Consider the following 17,905-nt stretch of genomic DNA (forward strand, 5'->3'; position numbering starts at 1 on the left):
AAAGAGCTACCAAACACCATATTTAAGAGGAAAAAGGCTTTTAGCTGGCAGAGCTAATGGAATAGAAGAATTCGACATGGCTGCAGTCCCCGACAGTTCTTTCCAGTGAAAAAGCTCTTATCTCCAGTTAAAAAGTTCCAACACACAGGTATCTTTCTCAACGGTCAGTTTGAATCAAGTAGGACAAGCTGTTCCAGCCCCCACAGAACTACAGGATTGCACAGAAGTGGAAATTTCCAGGTCCCAGGAAGTTAAGTCTATAAATTCCTAAGAGCTGAGTCACCCTGGAGAGGACCCTGCAGTGTATCCTTTTGGTCTCCTTGAGAAAACCTCTGTTCTCCTAGACCTCACCCTTCCCAGGTATCCTCTCACAGTATAAACTGAGGGTCTGAAAGACTTAGGATCTTGTCCAAGTTTACTTGGCCCAGCTGTGTCCAGCACCAAAGCCCACAGTACATCCTTGCCACCATGTGGCCGCCTGGGAGACCCAATGGTCCCACCCGTCCAGTTCATTTTCTAAAATCAGGTCTGAGTAAGTGTTTCATGTGCTCTGACTTGGTATGCAGAGTTCATATTCCTTTAAAATTCCCCTGCTTGCTCCTCTAGTCAAGGTTATCTTGGGCGCAGAAAGTTCTTTAAATATTCCAACCACCTGTCACCCAAGGAATGTTCTGAACCCTGACAAGGGTGTTCCTGCCCTTGCATGAAATCGGCTCTATCTGGTTTATAATTAGAAGTGAAATGATTTTAAATGGCTTCCACTTGGCTTAGTTTTCAAAGCCCTTCCAGTTAACATAGAACTTCATTTAAACAGATAATCAGAGGCGGGGGCTGGAGAGCGCAGTGGGGCATGGAGTGGGGACATCTGCTCTGTGTAAGTCTGGGTCAGGTTGCCCTTCTCATCTGTGACCTCCTGTGGCTGGGAGGGACTCACCCAAAATGAAGATTTTGCAGGAGTATTAGAAGCTGGGATAGAATCAACTTGTGCAAAACACTAATTGGTTTGAATTCTTTCTTAACCTTCAATAATTATTTTGGGATTGATCTTATAATAAAAGCACATTTTGTAATGAAACTGTTTCCCTTTCCAGGGAAGAATATCTTGTATTGGTTACGAGTCCAAATAATTTGCCTTAAAAGGCTCTCACAGAGATAAGCCTGGTATGAGTCTAATGATTTTTCTTAATATGAATTATGCAGATTGGAGAATATGGAACACCACATTTATTCAACAAATTTCATTCCAACCTTTCCCTCCATATCTTCACCCCCCCAGCCTTTATTATTATTAATTTTTAATTCCAAAACTTGGTGGAAGTTGTGAGGGTGAAAAAGTTGTGCAAACTATAGGACCTTGGTCTGAAGTTTTCCTTGAAACTGTCATTGGGTTTCCAGAAGACTAATTATTCTAGATGTAGCTAGAATTTAAGGGCCCAGAGATAATCTTACTTCAGAAATACTTGAGTTCCTAACAAGGCTGCATGGAGCTGCAGGCTTCCCTATGTGAGGATTGGGGTTCCAATATGTGCTTGTGAGAGAGAAATTTTTCAGAACATTGATCTAAGGTTCTAACAACCCCTGTTTATGTAATTTTTTCCCTTCCTCAAACAAATCCAAATTTCTATCCATTCTTTACATGATGATTTTAGGCCCTGTCTTCTTCACAGATTTTTTTTCCTGCCAAGTGTGGTCTTCATTGATTGAGTTAATAAATCTCATTCATTTAAAGTTAATGTTTGGACAGGTAGCTACTCATGCAAGGGATTATTGGTCTAGTATGCTTTCAGGGGTGTCCAACCTGTGGCCTGTGGGCTGCATGCAGATTACCTGAGGATTTGTTTGCTTATTTGCAGGGGAGGATATCATGAAAATTATGCACAGACTTAAAAATTGTTTTTTGCTCATCAGCTTTTGTTAGTGTTTATGTGTTTAACATATGGCCCAAGACGTGGTACAGAGAAACCAAAAGGTTAGACATCCCTGTGGGGCCGCAGAGACCAAATTTATGATCCTTCCCTGAGCAGTATATAGTCTATGGGGACAGAAGTCAACTTTAGTGGGGATCGGAGGGATATAGATAAACATGCAGTTAATAATACTAGATGTGTTTTAAGGTAGAAAGCAATAAAATGTAAAGAAAGATGTATGGAAATGGCCCCTATGAAGGGCAGAGGACCTGTGAAAAGGTGCTGTCTAGTTTGAAGGTCCTTTGACATACATAATGTCAAAGGCTCCATCTGAGCCAGGAGAAATCTGCTTTGGACTTTTATTTCTCTTTCTTTCCTAGATGCTGGGAAGAGGCCTTTCATGGAGGATGTTGACAATAGTTTTCAAATGGGGGGAGGGGGAGCTTGGTGAGCCCCACCTATAGGTATATACCAGAAGGAGGATGCCCCATACTGGTTATGTCTTCCTGCTTAAGAAGATTCCAGAACCACTGAGCAGGGGCCATGGTCAGCAGAAACTTGTGACTGCTTTGTTTAATGTGTAAGTTTAAAGAAAATAAAATAGGGTGGCGCCTGTGGCTCAAGGAGTAGGGCGCTGGTCCCATATACTGGAGGTGGCAGGTTCAAACCTGGCCCCAGCCAAAAAAAACTGCCCCCCCCAAAAAAATCATAACAAAATTCCACAGAAATTTGCTTTTGTGTTTCTAAAAAAAGAGAAAGTCTATACAAAAATCAATAGACAAATGTTCATAGCAGTTTTATTCATAATAGCCAAAGACTGGAAATAAACTAGATGTTTCTTAATGGGTGAGTGGTTACTGTGGTACATCTGTACCACAGAATACTACTTGGCTATAAAAAGGAATGAATTATTGACACATAGAACAATGTGCCTAGTGAGAAGGTCAGTTGCATAGGTTAGCTGTTGTGTGATTCCATTTATACAAACTTCTTGAAATGAATCAGAGATGGAGAATCGATTGGGGTGGGAATCTGAAAGGGGAGTGAGGTGGGTGCATGTAATTGTAAGAGGGTAACAGTAGGGGGTCCTTGTAGTAAAGGGACTGTCTGTGTCTTGACTGTAGTGGTGGATATACTATCTACACATGTAATAAAACTGCACAAAACTAAACGCTCACACACATACAGAGGCACATGTAAAGATGGGAAAATCTGAATAAAGTGGTAGATTGATCAATGTCATTTTCCTGGTTGTGATATGGTACTGCTGTTTCACAATATAGCACAATTAGCAAAACTGGGTAAAGGGTGCATGAAATCTCTTTGTATTATTTCTTATAATTGCACGTGAATTTGTGATGATCTTAAAACAGCTTAATTTCAAAAGGGGGAGAAAAAGACACTTGAAGGCTTCCTTGAGCCTGGGCCTCGCCTCACATTTACCATATTTTCTACCTCCCCCTCCTCAAGGTTTCATCCTAGGGGTGGAGGGATTGAGGGAGAAGCCCGTAGTTTAAGTGAATGGGTTCAGTATTCCTGTCTCTGAGGCAGGAAAGAAGGCGGGGATGGAAGAGATTGGCCAGGTAAGGGTGGGAAGAGGACCAAGAGAAAAGGTGAGCAGGTGAGTCTGGGGGCCTCAGAAGGGGTAAGCGGGACCCCTGGTCAGATGGGCAGGAATGTGACCTAATCTTGGCCTAGAGACTATTACAGGAGGTGAGTCCTGGGGAGGTTCTGAGGACAGAGTTACTCCTGGGTAGGGGGTAGGCTGGCTCTGTGGAGGAGATGGGATGTCATTTGAACCCCGAAGTCCAGAATTAGGCACTTAAAGTCTAAAGCAGGGGTGTCCAACCATTTTTTTTTTTTGTCTTCCACACATTGAAAGAGCAAGAGTTGTCTTGGGCCACACATTAAATGCACAAACACTAATGAAAGCTGCTTAGCAAAAGAAAGGTCCTTTCTACTTTTTGTGATATCCTACACTACAGATAAGCAAAAAAAGTCCCTACACAATCAGCATGTAGCCCAAGGGCCAGTGTGGATGCCCCTACTCTAAAGGGAAAGGCCCAGGGGTAAAGACAGAGCAGGAAGGAATGGGAGAGGATGTGATATGAGAAGCAGTTGTGTTTGGTTGGGCAAGAAGGCTATGTTAACCAGTTTGAGGTAAGCATTCCAAATTATATATAAAATCAGCACATTGTACCCCATAAATGCATCAATGTACACAGTTGTGATTTAGTATAAAAATTAAGAGCAAAAAACAAAAAAAGAAGGGAAGGAGTGGGGGAAAGTGTGGAAAAGTAGTAGATGGGGACCAAATCAGGGTGGCTGCAGAGGCGGGGGTGCGGGGGTGTGTGTGTTGAAGGCTCCACAGGGGTGCACAGCTGGCTTTAGGGAGAATGGTGTGCAGCAGTGTAGAGAGGTCAGATGGGAAGAGACAGTTAGGAGAGAAATCAGGGAGATTTAATCTAGGGGAGAGAGACCGAGAAGGTGAGAGGGGGCGCAATGCAGTCTGAATGTATTAATCAGGATTAATTTCCTCTGCCTGCATCAGGAACTTCTGCATTTTAAGTTGATTTCTCTATTATGTAAAAAATGGCAGTAATAATCAAGAACTGGCAGGGTAGGTGCTAGGACAGCCCGTGAGGGGGGTCCTACTTTCACTATCTCTATTTTGCAGATGAAGAAAATGGGGCATAGGGAGGGTTAGCTGGTTGCTCAAAGTGACATAGTCAGTAGCAGAACCAGGTATCTGGTTCCCGAACCTGTGCTCTTCCCCACTGGTATAGACTGAATATTTTAGTCCTCTCAGAATTCACATGTTGAAACCCAATCCCTAATGTCTTAGTGTTTGGAGGGGGGCCTCTGGGAAGTGATCAGGCCATGTAAGGGGAGCCCTCATGAATGGCATTAATGTTCTTACAGGAGAGACCCCAGAGATCTCCCTGCCCCCTCTGCCATGAGAGACTCTGTGAGAAGACAGCCAGCCATGAGCCAGGAAGGGGGCCTCGCCCGACACTGAATCTGCTTACTCTTTGTTCTTGGAGCTCCCAGCCTCCTCAATCACGAGAAATAAGTGTTTAAGTCAACAGTCTATAATATTTTATTTATATCTGCCCAAATGGACTAAGGTACCCACTACGCTTGTGGTGGCACCAGGTATAAAGAGGGGAACACAGAAATATCTAGATCTGTGTGCTCACATGACTTCTTTTCTCCACATCGTTTTCCTTTCTCTTTGATTATATTGACCTTCTGTGGTGCTCCGTGGGAGACAGTAAAGAAGATTTGCTGAACTGATGCTTGCATGTAGGCTTAGCAGAGCACACGAGGTGCCCACAACCGGTCCTTTGCTTCATGGACAATTTCAAGCCTTGGCCTGGGGTGGGTACTGAGCATTGGCAATGCCAGGGGGCCGGAGGTGGTTCTGGGGCCTGTTCTTCAGATTTCTCAGTCGTCCAGGAAGTAGACTGTCCAAAGCCTGTGTTACCAAATGAAGCGAAGGAAGAAGGAAAAGCCAAGAGGTAGTCTGGTGGGGCCCAAAGCCTTGGGTAGCTCATGCCTGGCAAGGCCTGGATGGGGAGCTAGGAAGGTTGCCCTTTAATGTGGTTTCTGGAGAGTAGTAAGGTAGCTCTGGGCTCCAAGGACTGGGAGGTATAGCTCTAGAAGGCACAGAAGGGATTTTCTTTGTGGCCACATGTACTGGAAACAGTATTCTCTGTCTGCCATTGGTGTTTTGCAGAAAGCATAATTGAGGCCAAGTCCACGCCAGGGCTAAAGACCAAGAATGGAGTAATGTCTACAGAGAGAAGAGTAATTAGCAAATTCCTTAATTAGAGTTGGGTTCCTGTTTCTCCAGTCAATTCTAATCACTTGCTAGGTTTTAACTCAGCTCCTTTGGCCTGCATTGTGCAGACACAGAGCTCAGAACATCAGAACCCAATGATCTTGGATAAAGTAAGTAAGATCTGGTTTCCCCTTCTGTAAAAAGACTATCACAAAACTTATTTCCTGAAGCTATGAAAATGCAAAGAATTAATATGTGAAAATATTGGCAAGCTCTCAAGATTAGTCATTTGCTACCTTCATGATAATAATGCCTTGTTAGTCATTAATGCCGGTTAGTAAATGATTCTGTACTTAAATTTCAGGTTTCACTGAATCCCACTGATTGCCATTTCTCACCAAGGTGCCATTCGGCGCTGACACGTGTGATTGAAGCTTGAAGATTTACTTAGGCACCAAAAGATTGATCTTGACAAAATTAATGAAGTTTCTAAGTTTCTCCTGTTCAGTAGACATTAGCCATCATCCCTAGGATGTGACATCCTTTTCTTATTCTGATAGGAGTTCTAATTTAAATATATGTTTAGAAAATATCTGTTGAAAATCTGCAGTAAGTGGGGGAAATAATGGGCTCTCCCTGAATGAAAATCTCACGCTGGGCGGCGCCTGTGGCTCAGTCGGTAAGGCGCCGGCCCCATATACCGAGGGTGGCAGGTTCAAACCCGGCCCCAGCCAAACTGCAACCAAAAAATAGCCGGGCGTTGTGGCGGGCGCCTGTAGTCCCAGCTACTCGGAAGGCTGAGGCAAGAGAATTGCTTAAGCCCAGGAGTTGGAGGTTGCTGTGAGCTGTGTGAGGCCACGGCACTCTACCGAGGGCCATAAAGTGAGACTCTGTCTCTACAAAAAAAAAAAAAAAAAAAAAGAAAATCTCACGCTGATGTATTAATATATAGTGTCTACATTTTGGGTTGTTATTGAAAATTTTCATCTTCCATTCCCATTCCATATCTCCTTCTTTTTTTTTGAGACAGAGTCTCACTTTGCTGTCCTTGGTAGAGTGCCATGGCATCATCCTAGCTCACAGCAACTTCAAACAAGCTCAAGCTATCCCCCAGCCTCAGCCTCCCAAGTAACTGTGACTACAGGCGCCTGCCACAATGCCTGGACTAGTTTTAGAGATGGGATCTTGCTCTCGCTCAGGGTAGTCTCAAACTCATGAGCTCAAGCCATCGACCTACCTGGGGCTCCCAGAGTGCTGGGATTATAGGTCTATATCTCCTTCTTCTTCAATCCAGATTTAATTGTTAGACACCAAGCTCATCTGTAATTATTCTGTGCTAAAGATATAGGCAGGAATAAGGTGTAGTCCTGTCCTCAGGGAGCTCACAGTCAGGGAGAGAAGCAAACTGGAAAACAAATAATAGTAATGTAACAAGGGCCAGGTAAAGAGGCGACGTTTCCACAGGAAGGAGAAAGTACATACTGGTAATCCTAGAATTCACCCATCACTTATTATTTTTAGCAAAAAGGGATTATTTTTTACATATAATGTAAGTTTGATCCTTTTAATTTTAGAGATTAAGAAGTAATTTGGGTTTTTATTAGTTCTAGTCTCTTCCACTTTTCATCTTACAGTACTTCTTAATCCCTAATTTATATATTACAATGCAAAACATATCATGTCACCTCTCCCGCCCCCACACTCTCTAATGATTTTTCTATGTATTGTTTTTATTTGTCCATTGTAAATTTTTAATGTTTAAATCCTCTATGTTTCTTTAAAATCCAAACTTGCCCCATCAGATTTGCCAAACTTTGAAAGCTTGGCAATACTCTCATTGGCAAGGCTACAGGGAAGCAGGTATTCTTATTCATTGTCAGGGTGGGGGGAATGAAAAAACAGTATAATTTCTATGGAGGGGAATTTGCTAATGGCTGAGAAACTATGTACGCATTTATCCGTTGAGCTAGCAATTTGACTTATAGTAATTTATTCTGAACATATATTTTCAACAGTATGAAAACACAAGAATGTGAAATCATTTATTATGGTATCACTCGTAATAAAATCAATAGGAAACTACCTCAATGTCCAAGCATAAGAGACTGATTGATTAACTTATGGTACTCACAGACAATGGAGTACTACAAAGCTGAAAAAGAATCAAGATGGTATGTATAACTGATGTGGAGTCATTTCTAGGGATATTTTTTTTTTTTTGTAGAGACAGGGTCTCACTTTATGGCCCTTGGTAGAGTGCCATGGCCTCACACAGCTCACAGCAACCTCCAACTCCTGGGCTTAAGCAATTCTCTTGCCTCAGCCTCCCGAGTAGCTGGGACTACAGGTGCCCGCCACAACGCCCGGCTATTTTTTGGTTGCAGTTTGGCCGGGGCCAGGTTTGAACCCATCACCCTCGGTATATGGGGCCGGCGCCTTACCAACTGAGCCACAGGCGCCGCCCTCTAGGGATATTTTTAAGTGAAAAAGTGAAGTGCATAAGGACGTACATAGTATGCTACCTTTGTGTAAGAAAGACGGAAAAACAAGAAATCCCATGTTTGCTTATCTCTGCAAAAGAAACAGGCTAAATCCAGAGACGTTTGAATTTGGTTCCCTACAAGAGGTGCAGTGAATAGGGCAGGATACTATGGAAGGAATAATACTCTCTTTTTGCATAGTTTTGACCTTTAGAAGCATGTTCATGTTCTATGTTCAAAAGTAAAATTAATAAGGATGAAAAAGGGAAAAGTCCCTAAAACTGAAAGCAAAGTGAGACAAATCACCCAATTGCATTTCAAATGAATACCGTAAACATTTTTGAAGAGAAGGAAAGAGAGGATTAATCCCAGTAATTTATAAACACAGTATTTGACCATCTATTCTCAGTCTTAGGTAAAGGAGTAGATGGAATTGCACACAAATCCTGAACTTTGTTAAGTAGACTTGTTTTTTGTAGTGGCACAGAAAAGCAATTCTGAAACGATCTTACACTTGCAAGAATCAAAATGGAGTCACTTATGTTAAAACCCTGACAAGTGGAGCCAGCGAAGGCCATGAGGGTGTGTTCTCATGAATGCCTGATAACAAGAACTGTCACAAAGATTATCGCACCCTTGCGCAAAGTTCATAGACAACACTTCTGCAAGGATGTCTGTCCAGCAACTGCCTGTCCAACCCTGAATACCCTTGTTGTTGATCCTCATAGCCAAGGATAATTGACTCAAAACAATCCTCTTTTGACTTTAGAAACTTCCTGTTCCCTCAACTTTTGTGAATATACACACAGTTTACTGTGGCACATGTATTCCCACTGCAATGCTACTCCCAAATAAAATCATTTTCTGTCATAGCATCTCCTTCTCTGTCTGTTATTTAGTTTGACGTATGTATTATAGGATTGAGCAGACGAGTAAATGTGGTGTTGTTGGGAACCAGGGTTCTAAGAAAGAAGGGATGAAATATAGAATGGGGGAAAGGCAAGAAGGAGGCCCTGTTGGGATGGATTGAAATTTGAGATGTCAGTGTGTAACCATATTCTAAAACACGTATGCATGTGTGTATATAAATTTGTATGAATATGTATGCATAGATGTATATATGTACATTACCTAGCTTTGTCTACTGAAAGGGCCAAGAAAAACAGTAACACCCCAGGAGCAATGAACACACCGAGTACTCAGACTGTCTTCTTGAATTCCATTTCCCACTGAAAGGAATCAGAGCCCCTGAAAGAAACAGCTAATTCCAGGATGGGGACAGGGTTGGAGCAGGGCTTGTAAGTAACCAACTGTAATGTTTCCGGGGTATGTAGCAGATAAGCCAGTAACATTTTGTTGTACTAGAAATTAAGAAAGTGCTCAAAAAAGAGATGGGAGGCAGGATGTGGTGGCTCCCATGTGTAATCCTAGCACTCTGGGAGGCCAAGGCAGGAGGATTATTTGAGGCTAGGAGTTCAAGATTAGCCTGAGCAAGAGTGAGACCCCATCTTTACAAAACCCATAAAAATTAGCCAGGTATGGTGGCATGTGTCTGGGGTCCTAGCTACTAGGGAGCCGAGGCAAGAGGATCACTGGAGCCCAGGAACCTGAGGTTGCAGCAAGCTATGATGACCCTACTGAATTCTAGCCTGGGTGACCAAATTAGACTCAGTCTAATGGAATCATGCCACAAGGACATGAGAACCAGCTTGAAAGGTACCTACTGGCTAAATCTGGGACATTTTAAATAATTAAGTATAATAATGAATTATAAGCCATTCAATGTCAGAATTTATGAGTCATACTGATAATAAATGGATAAATATTTATTTACATGGGGTGAAGGGAAGGCTCTTGCCTACAGTGCAGTGTATGGCTATGTATGTATAAATGCCAACTGGTAAATTGGGAGGAGGTATTTTGCAACTGTTATGGCAAAGATCAAATAAGAATCATCAATGGATGCCAAATGAGGGGGGTATTTAGATAAAGAGCAGGATATTTTTTTGGTTTTAAAGTATCTCCTTATAGATTTTTAGTTCCAAGCGGAAAAAGTAACAATTATACTGTAGAGAATTTTGACCCCTTGACTGGGTGATCAAAATTTGTATGCATGAGACCAGGTGGACATTGTGTGCCTCCTGATACGGCCCCCAGAGAAGGACCCAATGGCATCTACGCAGTAATCCAACCAAGAATGTGCAACCCAAGTCAGGAGGAGACATTAGATAAACTCCGAATGAGAAGCATTCTGTTCAAAATGGAGCAGAGGAGAGCTCTAGACTTGAAAAATGTCATCATGGAGGACAAAGGCAGGCAGGCTATGGAAGCGCTCCAGACTGGCGAAGGATAAAGAGACATGGCAGCTGAACGCCATCTCTGAGCCGAGACTGCATTCTACACTGGAGGGAAAATGCTGGAAGGACATTATTGTGACAGTTGACAAAAAGGGAATGTGGACAGTAGATTATAGTATTATTTCAATATCAAATCTAGTGACGTTGATAATCATGCTATAGTTATGCAGGAGAATTTCTCTATTCATAGGAAATACATGACATATTTAGAAGGTAGAGGCCACGATGTATGCAGTTTTCTCTGTCATGGTTCAAGAGAAAAATATACACACATACATAAATGTATGTGCGTGTATATACATCTATGCATACATAGTCGTACAAATTTATATAATTATGTATATGTATATATGTAGAGAGAGAGTGATTGAGAGAGGGAGAAGAAACAAATACTAATGCAAATGGGCAAACTGTTAGTATTTGGTGGTTCCTTGTTAAAAGAAATACAGGCAGGGCGGTACCTGTAGCTCAAGCAACTAAGGTGCCAGCCACATACACCAGAGCTGGCGGGTTCGAATCCGGCCTGGGCCTGCCAAACAATGACAACTACAACCAAAAAATAGCCGGGCATTGTGGCAGGTGCCTGTAGTCCCAGCTACTCGGGAGGCTGAGGCAAGAGAATCGCTTACGCTCAGGACTTGGAGGTTGCCGTGAGCTGTGACGCCATAGAACTCTACCGAGGGCGATCACCTGAGGCTCTGTCTCAAAAAAAAAAAAAAAAAAGAAAGAAAAGAGAGAAATACAGGCATTCTTTTACTTGTTTTTTGTTCTTGCAAATTTTCTTTAAGTGTAAAATTATTTCCCCCCACCTCAAAAAAAATGCAATCCTGTAAGTCCTGCTGGTTCAGGAACATTTATCTGCCTACTCTTCTGTTCACTGGTTTTGGTTCTGGGACCATGGCTGATGTCTGACCACCTGTTAGAGAACAGATAACATCAGGAATTAAAAAAGCATTTTTTTGTACTGAAAAAATTCCCCCCCTTTTTTTGCAAATGAAATCTTATGTAGAGCCTCAGGTTGTGGAAGAGGTGACAGAGGTTGCTCAGATTGAAGAGAGTATGTGTGCTGGGGGCCTATCGGAGCCTGGTGCACTGTACTTCCCAGGCCAGCTGGCAACCCCGAGGCACCTCCAGGGAATAGAGTTCTTTTTTTTTTTTTGGCCAGGGCTGGGTTTGAACCTGCCACCTCTGGCATATGGGACCGCAGCCCTACTCCTTGAGCCACAGGCACCGCCCGGGGAATGGAGTTCTACAATTGCTGCTCTAAATTAAAATGGCCCTGGTGCAAGTGACTTTGGTAACACCTTAGAATGAAAATGCCTGTTCTGCGATTGGGTGAAAACCTCAGAATGACTTCAGAGAGGTGGACTTGTGCTTTTTGGACAGGGTCTAATATGTGCTTTCAGTGATAAACAACCGGTTTTTTTTTTCTTGCCTCTCCATGAGGCTGTTCTGTCCTTGCAAGGCCTGTGATTCTCACTTCACAGCTGTTCAGCAACAAGCCCCTATGGGTCAAGCCCAGTGTGTGATGGTTTCAAAGAGAGTTGAGTTGTTTCTGAAGAAGTGTGTAAGGATCAGACTTGAGTAAATAGAATCACATTTCTTGTTGCTGCGGCCTGATCATTTGGGATTAATTTTCAAACAGCCATGGTGCCTCGCTGGAGATGGGATTTGTATTTATCCAGCCGTCTTCTTTCCTTTCCTGTCAGGTAGTTAATAAGAGTCTTTAACATAATTGGTGGAGAGCAGCTTAGCATTTAAACAAATTCTTGGCAAACCCTTTTGAAAAGGGACTTAAACTCCCCAAGTTAACTGCTCTGAAAGCTGGAACTTTTATATATTTGTATCTATTTTGTAACTCAAACCCCAGTCGACCTGAAATAGAAGAGTATCATCTGCAGGGAGCCTTGGAATGTTGTTTGTAATCTTCGTAGTGACTTATCTTATTTTCTATAACACTTTTTGCAAAGACTCAAGGCCCTAACTGCTACCCACCCCATAGTTCTTTCCATCAGAAGACAGGACTCCCACACAGAGAAGGGTTGTAAAGTGGAGGACAGAGAGGGCCCTTGGCTTTTATCGCTGTTAATTGGTAGTGACTTCCTGGAGCCTTATGTTGAGAAGCTGTCTAGGGTAGCATGGGGTCTTGGTGAGAATAAATGCCGTGATTGATTTGTGATGTCTGCCTGGGGTGTGACAAGGGGATTTTATTGGGTGAATGCAGCACATGTGATGCTCCTGGCCTAAAAATAACTCTCAGGGGCTCTGGTTGGAAAGAACACACTGTCCTATTGACCATGCACACTGGTCTCTTTTATATACCTTCTTGCTAAACAAGAAACCCTGGCTGTCATACCCTAGATTAGATATGGGAAGAACTAGAAAGCCCTTGCTGAGGCTTTGGGTGTTCTTCCTGCACCTATTTCTGTCCAATGCAGCATAGGAGCCCTTAGTGCTGGGCATGGCAAAATCCAGTGTGCTCTGCCTCCCACCCGTACCTTGTTTGAGGTTTAACCGGTTGGCACATTCTTCTTGAAATGTCAGAATCCTAGTCTTTCTTTTTAAGATTTCAGAACCCTGGAATTTCTTATAGTTCTACAGACTCTTTGATATTTCCTTGTAATTTAAGTGCCAAGAAAAATCAACCCCGGCAAAACCCAACCTCTTTCAGCACGTACCTGAGACATAAGAAACAGAACAGAATTTAGAGACGATTCCTCCGTGAAGCTATGCCTACAGATGGGTGGAGATTTCTCTGCCCTTGAATATCACAGCATTTTGTACCTCTTAGGTTAACTACGTAGTGCTGTTTGGCTTCTTTTGTTGTTGAGTTCCCCTTCATCCACCTCCTCCCCATTAGATGATAAGAACCTTTCAATGAACATTTAATCAGCAAAAATGTTCAAAGGCCAATTATTATGTTTTCCTTTTCTTTTTTCCTTTTTTGTTTAATATTGTAAATCATGCAGTCCTTACAAAGGTAAAGATCAGATTTCTCTCATTTTTTGGTTAATTGAATGTACATTTTATTCTACCCTCTTAAGGATGTAAGAAATGTTACCTTTTTTTTTTTTCTTTTTGCAGTTTTGGCCGGGGCCAGGCTTAAACCCTCCACCCCTGGTATATGGGGCCCTCGTCCTACTCCTTGAGCCACAGGTGTGGGGAACTGAGAAGGCTGTCTGTGTTACCTTTTTCTAAATTTAACTTGTATCACATTCCAACTTCTCCATTCTTCTCAGACAATATTCAAGTTCGAAAATTATTGCTGGTCCTTCCTTCCATCCACCCCTCACACGCCTCGGATTATGCAAAGATCCTGGGTGTGCTACAGTAAGCAGAAAACTCAGGCACAGCTCTGGGGACCTCAGTCAGCTGTAGTCACCAATGACAAAGCCAAAGCCTACCAGGAATGTCCAGTGAGCCAGAAGGCTTTGCTGTTCAAGGGAATTCAATTGCAGCCTGACAGCCTGGTTCTGAGGGTCTGACGCAGCCACTGTCCTTTGAGGTCTTATGTTTTCCTTTTCTTCAACAGTGAAAAGACCCCTTCAAAGAGTTTCTGTGACATTAGCACATATCTGCAAGGTGAATTGTTTCAAAAAGAACTTGTTTTTGGAATTATTTTCAGAGTAAGAATAAAGAGGCTGAGCCAGGTAAATCAGGGCAATGGAATTGCAGCTTCCACCCTTCCTGGCCTTCTCCACTTCTCTGCGTGTTCGGATTTGAGTTACTTTTGAAAATCCTCAAAGACCAGTTTCCTGAAGCTGAATAGCTGGAGATGTTCTGCCGGGAGGCAGGGTATTAAAAGCAGCACTCAGAAGGGTTCAATGTATGTTTTATCCACAAACAGCCCTGACTGAGGAAGACTGTGTGAACGTTGTCAGATTTCCCAGTAATACACCCTTGGATTAGCCAGTGTGACCCTCCCTTCCCTGGAGCAGGTCCCCATCTATACAGTTCTTTTGGGCGAGACACTGTTTATTACATGGACACTTGCCTGCATGTGTCCTAATTTGGGGGCCAGAGAAGTAAACATGAGGTTGGAGGCAAAAATACCTCCACTGTAAGAAGTCAGGGCTGGGAGTGGGGCCCCAGAGAGGGGAGAACTAGGTGTGGGGAACTGAGAAGGGTGATTCAAGCAAGGCTATTTGGAGTGGAGGAGAGGCCTCATTTCTATTCTGAAAACTGTGTAAAATGGCTCTTTCCTGCCCCGCTCCTTCCTGCCTCCTTTCCTCTTTGTCAAGGAATCTGTGAAGATGTTGTAATTAAAAAGTTGAAAGTAGGAAAAGAAAACCCACCCCAAACTAAAATGACATCTATAGATGTCTCTTATTTCTTTGATTAAAATAAATTAAAAGAAATTGGGGAGTTTTCTTGTGATTCTTCTTCAACCTACTGTCCTGGTTTTATTCTTATCAGGTGCGTTGCCTTGACATGTCCTTAATTTGAGAAACTTTGAAGAGTAAAAGAGAATAATTTTATTGTTTATAGGAAATGTAAAAAAAAAAAATACAGCGCTGAGGTTTTCAATAATTTGAATCTGTGTAAATTATTGATAATAACCATCAGTCCCTAAATTCTGACATATAACTTAAAACTCATGCCTAAAAATACATGTTGCATTCCAGCCTGTGTCCTTAAAGTCACCTCCAGCCTGTCCCCCTCTCATACCAGGCTGTAGGCCCTGAAAGATGACCCCCTCCTACCCTATTTCAGGCACATGGCCTTCCCTTGTCACCTAATCATTGAGGGTGATGCAAATCTTCCTATTCTTTATCTTAGCCTCCTTTTTGTTTCCTTGAAAGGATTCACCAAAATTCATAATTATTTGGTTATTAGTTTTTGGATTCTCTAAAATGTAACCTCTTTGAACACTAGGACTACCCTGTTTCCCCGAAAATAAGACATCCTCCGAAAATAAGACCTACTTGCAGGAACGATAAGACGTCTCCTGAAAATAAGACCTAGTGCATCTTTGGGAGCACACCTTAAAATAAAACACTGTCTTATTTTCGGGGAAACAGGGTATGTCCATCTGCTTCCCACCACACTGTTGCCAGTGGCAAAACACTGGTTGAATAAAAGAATAAGCTTGTGACTTGTATAAAGTCCCCAAGTGGAGCTGGCAGGAACAAAACACCAGACACTTGCCAGCAGCGTCACTAGCAAACAAGGCTGCTGTCCAAGGGGTTTCTCTCAATGGCCTCCTTGCCCCGTTGGTGGCCAGGAGTAAGTCAGGAGGGGCTGATGTGGAAAACCCCAAGAAAAGCAGAGCTTCTTTCCACTGCTGATCGTGAGAAGACGTGGTTCACACCCCATAATAGCAGCGAGGAGTCAGCCTAGGTGTGAGCTTGAGACTGTGTCTTTTTCTGGCAAATGGTGGGGATGTGGGTCATAGTTATTACTTTTAAAATTAGAAAGAAATCTTTCTTGGAGTCTCCTGGAAAAAACGTGGCCTTTTAACAGCAGACGTTCAGTAATCATGGAAGGCGTCTTCTCAGCCAGGGTGGTGCTGGAGTGAGGAGGCACCCTGAGAGAGACAAGGGGCTCAGTGTCCTGGGGAACCGCCGTGTAAACAATTGTAACACAGAGTGACAAGCGCTACTGCAGAGGCAAGGGCGGGTAGCTGGGAGAGGCTGGGCCCCAGTGTGGGAGGGAGGTCACCCAAGACTTTCCTGAAGGGACAACCTTAGCTCGCTTCTCCCTGTTGGTTCCTTAAAAGAGGATTTGGTGACCTCTGCTGGGAGATGAGACCTCCAGCCTGCACTGGACAGTGGAGGAAAGCAGAGAGGAGGTTTGCACAGAGCTAAGAAGACTTTTTGAAGTAAAATACTGGCCTGAAGAGAGAACCTTGAGAGAGATTTGATAAAAGGTGGGAGGCTTGGAACAGTGGAAGTGAAAAATTACAGGGCCTAGACAGAGAAAGCTGGGGAAGGGGAAATGAGAGGGTTGCGGAAACAAAAAGAGAAAATAGGTTCTGTTGATTTCTGGGCTTTGGACGGGGCACTTCCATTTCCAAGAATTTGTTCTTTTTTTGTTTTTTGTTAATTTTCCAATATTTTATTAGGCAATTTTTCAAACATACGTTACAGTTGAAAGAATTATACAGTGATCACCCATACACCCACCACATACATTTTATAATTTTCTTCTTCTTTTTTACATGTAGGAAATCTGTTTGTAGGGAGGCCACAAATTTTGTGCCTCTCATCACAGTGACCCCAGATTCAGGTTGGGTGTGTTATAAACAGAGGAGCCAGCCATTCTTCAGGCCCCCTGCTCTGAGCACACGCTCTCCAAGAATTTATTCTAAGGGAACCAATTGTATATACACGCACAAAGATGTCTATTCCTTCGCTGAGGGTAACCAGTGACTAGCTAAACACTAGACTAGCTAAATACAAGGATCCACTGAATAATTTATGGTCTACCCAGAATATGAGGGGACCGTTAAGAATAATGATACAGTTTTTTATATTGATACGGGAAGTCATTTGAGAAATGTTGATAAGTAAAAAACTCAGTTACAAAGCAAGATTAAAAACATAAAGGTTTAGAAGTAAACACGAAATGCTCACAGTGGGGGAATTAAGAACAATAAGTTTTCTCTTTGCTCTTTTATGTGGTCCCCCAACCCCCAATGAGTAGGTATGAAATTTGCAACCAGCAAATCAGGGAAGTTATTTTGTTTTGAAAGAAAAAAATCCACTGGGTATTAAGAAGAGATGATTAGTAACTGTCGGAGAATACTATTACTCATTTCACAGATCCTCCAAGGAGATCCTCTGTAGGCAGGGGCTCTGGATCTTGTAGCTTTGACTGTGGGTGGGGAGACGGATGCTTCCTGGGTTTGCTCCCCAACAATGACCCAGGTAATGGGGAATGTGCTCCCCAATGTGCTTTGATACTGCAGAATAGACCTGGCAGGAGGAGGCACCTTCCACGCTACCTGAGCTAGTGGTTCTCCATGCTGGCTGCATAGTAGATTCTCTGGGGAGCCAAAAATAATTCCCACCCCTCAGATCAATGAGATCCCACTCTCTGGGGGTGAGGCCCAGGTAATGGGCCCTTGTGATGCTATTCTGCAGTCGAGGTTGAGTTTCTCCTAATTAGAAGAAATGAGGGAAAAACAAACAGACAGTATCAAAAAGGATCAGCATTTTAAAAACATTGAGCTTTGAAAAAAGGATTTCTTGGTCAAATATTTCTAGAACTTTCCTCCAGGAAAGTCTCTAATTACACGAGCCAGTAAAGGCTCTGGTAAATAATTTCTGTTTGATTTTTTTCAATTGGCTTTTCCAATGGTTTCTGATCATGGAAATTTTTGTCTAGGGCAACCCTTTATCTTGAGTTAGCCATGCCTGGAGTTTTTCTCACATA

General features: G+C 42.8%; 1 non-coding gene across 1 annotated transcript; it reads right to left on the reverse strand.

The window, feature by feature from the left end:
* Positions 1-16,686: 16,686 nt before the first annotated feature.
* LOC128591079 (small nucleolar RNA SNORA11) lies at positions 16,687-16,819 on the reverse strand. The gene has a single exon (XR_008381513.1). It is a non-coding gene; the product is annotated as a small nucleolar RNA SNORA11 (small nucleolar RNA).
* Positions 16,820-17,905: the final 1,086 nt, after the last annotated feature.

The sequence above is a fragment of the Nycticebus coucang genome, chromosome 7 (assembly GCF_027406575.1).
Source record: "Nycticebus coucang isolate mNycCou1 chromosome 7, mNycCou1.pri, whole genome shotgun sequence".
In the NCBI taxonomy this organism is placed as follows: domain Eukaryota; kingdom Metazoa; phylum Chordata; class Mammalia; order Primates; family Lorisidae; genus Nycticebus; species Nycticebus coucang.